The following is a 5,757-nucleotide window of genomic DNA, read 5'->3' on the forward strand; positions in this document are numbered from 1 at the left end:
AACACGTTTATCTTTAGCATCATAAGAACTCCATGAATCATGAATCTCTAGCTTTTGAGAATAAGAATATTCTTGGAAAACATTTATGGATTCACATGAGGGATCATGGGACATTTGGAAAACACCTATGGGTTCATAAGAAAGGAATCATGCCTTTAGAAGAAAGGACTAGCCTTAACATACTCGGAAGATAATTTCTCGACTTCCAACTTACTTCCGACTCGCAATCTACATATAAAACCATTCATACTATTGTTAGGCTCGTCATCACGCACTTGTCTCGGACCCTTTAATTAAAATCCTTTTAGATTTCGTCAAAATTAGGCAACATCTCCCCTGTTTATATGCCAAGCCCGAAATCATAATATCAACAACCAGTCAACAACAACAATACCAACATCATCAACACCATTATCCATACCAATATATTTCCTAAAACATCCCACACGATGTTTTCTAAATTTCTCAACTAACCAACTTGTGATACGACTATTTAATAACTTTATTTCCGTACAGAAGCCGAAATTAATACCAATAAGGAGATATTCATACCTTTTCCTTGTTAGAACAATAATATCTCAAATATCCATCTTGATTCCAAGCCAAAATCCACCACAAAACGATACTATAAGCGCGACTATACGTTGTCCGGACCTCGATTAATAATCCGTAACTTGAAATTACTCAAAATTCTCACTTTTATATGATATGTAGGCTCTCATATGTTTGATGAACTCTCTAGAGAATTTGAGAAATTTTTTTGTGAAGAAAAAATGGGTTTTGCCCCTTATATAGTGTGCCAAAGTCGGCATCACTGTAGCAGCACTGTAGCAGCGCGACCTACTCTGTCCGCTTAACTTGTAACGTCCATAATTCTCTACTCCGATGTCGTATCGTTAAGGGGTTTGTTGCGTTAGAAACTAGACTCGACGAACTTCATCTTAGGCTTTTGAAACACCTAAAAACTCCTAATATACTAGGAGATATACCCCTCCAAAATTGACTAAAAATCTGCCCAAAATCCTGCCAACTTTTTCCAAATTTTTGTCAAACTTATTTTCTTCGATTTGCTTGATCCCGAAATCTTCCGAAACTCTCCATACATGATATTTATCACTAATCATACTTGACAATGGTCATGTCCTTTGGTTCCAAGGTTGTCCTTCCCGGTTACGACTTATAAGATCATAATTCATCCTTTACTTAAACAATATACTTAATAATATTTCGTTCCTCACACTTCAAAGTTGTTTTACCTAGCCATAGCTCGACATACTTACATTCAAATTTAACCAGTGCTTGTCCGAGGTACGGGGTGTAACACTGAAAGTGCGGGGTGTAACAGCAGTAACTGTTTTTGGTTACAAAAAAAAAAAACTAAAAAACCTCCTCTATCTTCATCCAATTTAAATCAAATCCCCGCAATAGTTATTCCAATTTAAAATGGACTAATTTATACTTCTATATAAACTAGAACTTTTGCCTTCTCCGGCATACTTGTTCAGAAGATTGTTCAAAACTTTGCCGGTAACGGCATACTTAACTCTTTTGTAAATTGAACTTTTGCCTCCTCCGGCATAAGTACTTTTTGTTTTGCTTATGATAATGCAAAGAAAGGTTCTTGGTTAAAAAAAAAAAAAAAACTTAAAAAACTCCTCTATCTTTATCTAATTTAAATCAAATCCCTGCAACAGTTATTTCAATTGAAAATGGACTAATTTATACTTCTATATAAACTTAACTTTTGCCTTCTCCGCATACTTGTTACAAGTTTGTTCGAACTTTGCCGATAAGAATTCATACTACTCTTTTTGTAAATTGAACTTTTACCTCCTCCGGCATAAGTAATTTTTGTTTTGCTTATGATAATGAATTTTGCCTCCAACGACATAATGTACTCCTAAATAAATTAAACTTTTGCCTCATCCGGCATACTTGTTCAAAAGTTGTACACAATTGGCCTTAATTCAAGTTTAAATCGATAAGCATTGCCTGATTTAAATTGAATTTAGGGAAAATACATAAACCCCTCCCCCCCCCCCCCAACGTATACTTGGATTAATTATGACGCACCCAACCTTTGCGGGCGACCTATTACCCCCCGGCCTTATTTTTCTGTATTTTTGTACCTTTTTTGGCTGACGTGGCAAAAAAAAAAAATTAATAGCCAGTGAAAGCAGTAAAAATAGTTTTTATATTTTAATAAAAATTAATTTTTAAAAATTTATTAATATTTTATCCTCTCACCCACCCCCACCCTCCCTTTCTTCCACATTTCAATTATTAAAGGTACTAATTGCAATTTATTTTTCTCTTTCTTCTTCTTTCTTCTTCTTTCTCCTTTTTCTCTTTCTTCTTCTTTCTCCTCAACCACTCCCACCGCCATCACCGCTGCCACCACCGCCGCCGCCACCGCCGCCACACCGACGCCACCGACGCTGCCATGATTGAATATAGCCTAGAAAGGAAGAAATTGCACAGTTTGTCCTTCAAATGGCAATTTCTTCAAATGGGTGGGGCAAGAGGAGCGGGTTGGGGGGGGGGGGGGGGGGGGGCAACAACAACAGCAGAAAACACTGGTCTGACCCATTAAAACATAATGCCATTTCGGTGGAGGAGATATTTTTGTGTTTGATTTGCCTTCAAATGAATGTGTGTGTTAATGGAGGAAGAAAATGGGTTGAATGTGTGTGTTAATGGAGGAAGAAAATGGTTTGAATGTGCGTTGTTAATGGAGGAAGAAAATGAGTTGAATGTGTGTGTTAATGGAGGAAGAAAATGGTTTGAATGTGTTTGTGTTAATGGAGGAAGAAAATGGGTTGAATGTGTATTGTTAATGGAAGAAGAAAATGGGTTGAATGTGTGTGTGTGTGTGTGTTAATGGAGGAAGAAAATGGGTTGAATGTGTATTGTTAATGGAGGAAGAAAATGGGTTGAATGTGTGTGTGTGTTAATGGAGAAAGAAAATGGGTTGAATGTGTGTGTGTGTGTTAATAGAGGAAGAAAATGGGTTGATGGATTTCTTGAAATGAAGAACAAGAAGAAGGGTTTAGTGATGAAGAAGACAAAATTAATGGTTAATTAGTGTAAATATAATTAATAAAAGAAAAATCAAATGAAAAAAAGAAAGGAAAAGTGGCAGTGACGTGGCAATGATGTGGCAATACGCGGCACCAATGTGGCGAGAGTGTGCAACACTCTCCATCGTGCAATCATATCAATTTTTTTTTTTTTTTATGTCGATCAAAAAGGGTACAAAAATACGGAAAAAAATAAGACCAGGGGGGTAATAGGTCACCCGCAAAGGTTGGATGCATCATAATTAATCGAGTATACGTTGGGGGGGGGGGTTTATGTATTTTCCCTTGAATTTACTATAGTTACAATTTCAAGTTAATGAGCATTGTATACTAATTTAAGGAAAGTATAAACTAATTAAAATCAGAACAAAGCAATAAATCCAATCAATTCCATTTTGTTGAGTAATTTTATCATGCGCAATGTTCAAGTCAATCAGATATACCAAGTTTCCTAATAAACAGGTCGTAGAAGATGATTTTTTTTCCTTTCAAATATTAATAAATCTAAACTCAATAAAATCGTTAAATTGAGTTGAATTAAGATTTATACCTTTTACTGATGTTGTAGCAACAGAATCAATGGAGAAATACGCTTGAAACAATGATTTGAATAATGTGAAAAATTGGGAAAGAAGGTTGGGTTAATGATATGAAAGAAGGATTTGAACAATGGTAGGTTTCTCTTAGGCTTTTATATGTAACGGTTAGGGGTAGTAAGGTCTTTTTACTATGTTGCTTTTGCTCGGAAGGGCAATACTTAAAGACCACCATTTTGAGGGGCAAAATCTAAAGACCAGCCCAAAAGAGGGGCACTCGCACCAATTGCCCATACTTTTGGGTGATGTAGTTTACAAAAGGCAACTTACACAAATAATAAGCTTTTAAGACCCACTAACAATCTGTAACTTTTATGTATTTACATTTCGTAGAAAGTTTTTAGGAGTAGGAGCATGTATTTGAATATATTTGAATACACAGTTCAGTCATATACATATGTAAATAAAGGAAACAAACAACACATAAAATCAGCCAAAATATGTCTTCAACCATATATATGTGTATATGATACACATATATGTATTAAACCATTGCAAAGATGTTGCCCAAAACAATGATTCAAATACAACTGCATATAACTCATTCAAAGTAAATATACATAATTTTTTTTTTGATGTATTTGATTGTATCGTAAATTTGATACTAATGAATTATATTAGATTAAATACAAAAATTTCAATACAATATAGCTATTTTACTCAATATACACAGTGTTTAACAAAAATTACATCATTTAAGGATCCAAGGCACTCCAAAATACAACTACATATAACTCATTCAAAACCAAATACATATATACAACCTATATAGCTACCAAATGAAAATGTAGCTACGAAATGTAATTTTTGCAAATAGTAGTTTTTAACCATAAATACCTCTTAGAATTAGCTATGTCATGTAAATTTTTCTTTACAAAATAGCCAGTAAATTTATATATTTTGTGTATTTATACTTAAATATACACATACTATACACATAATATAAATATATATATATACAATACGTACAATATACATATCAATGTATAGATTTTGTATATTTCGGCTACTTCCGGTAAATAAGTTTGGCCAAAGGTACATATGCATAACTTTCCTCAGTAAGAAACCGGGTGAAAATTCACAAATTGTAATTTTTCAGCCCCTTATTGAGAAAATAGTCACCATCCTTGACTTTCGAATTTCACAAGTAAAACTTTATGACATTGTTCGTGAATTTCACTCGTAAAATTTAAAATTCCTATTTTTTTTAAAAAGAAAAGTAGGGCTGAAAAATGGTCGATATTCACTATTTCTATGAGAAGCTTTGGATGGTCACTTGCCAAATAGGTTAAGTCTTTAGCTAGTTTTTTCACGAGATGAATTTGCCAACTCATGCTCTATGCCTGTTTGGCAGGGGTGTCCAGGAGAAACATATGTGCCAAGTTGAAGTGACCTGATCATTGGGTAAGTTTAAGTGTCAAACTGACAGTTCGGGCCAAGTTTGAGTTCTATGTATTTTGATTTTAATAATATTAGTGTGATTTTATTGAGCATTTAACCTTTATATAATGGTGTAACATCCCGACTCTTAATCTTGTTCCTTGATTCAAGACTTCCCGTAAGTTCATATAGTGTGGGACTTGTCGAGATGGTTTGGTTTGGGACCCGGGGGTTTGGGTGCGGTCCGAGCAAGAAAACATATCTCATCATGTTGCTTATTTGTTTTCTTCTAGTGTAGTCACTTTTGCGGACATAGTTCGCAATTGTGAGACTGCAACTTGGAATCGCATCTGCGAGGTGGCCACATTTTGAGGGTCATCGCAATTGCATGGCCAGAGCAGCAATTCATTCCAACTTGATTTTGGGAGAAATAAGCCACAGATTGTGGAGGGAATTAAAGGAAAAACGTCATATAACACCTAGGTACTTATTCTTTATTAAGTTTTCATGAATCTATACTAGCTTTAACCCCTAAGATCATGGATCTAAAAGTGAAAATTTGGGGTTTTTTTCCCTATGTTAGAGAGTAAAATTGGGGAGATTTTGACCATCGATTTGAGTTGGAATTGAGAATCTAATTATAGATTTAGACCGTATGTTATGGGAAACCTAAAAATGCATCAATTTTGTATTTTAACTAT

Source organism: Lycium ferocissimum, chromosome 6 (genome assembly GCF_029784015.1).
Source record: "Lycium ferocissimum isolate CSIRO_LF1 chromosome 6, AGI_CSIRO_Lferr_CH_V1, whole genome shotgun sequence".
NCBI classification, from domain to species: Eukaryota; Viridiplantae; Streptophyta; class Magnoliopsida; order Solanales; family Solanaceae; genus Lycium; species Lycium ferocissimum.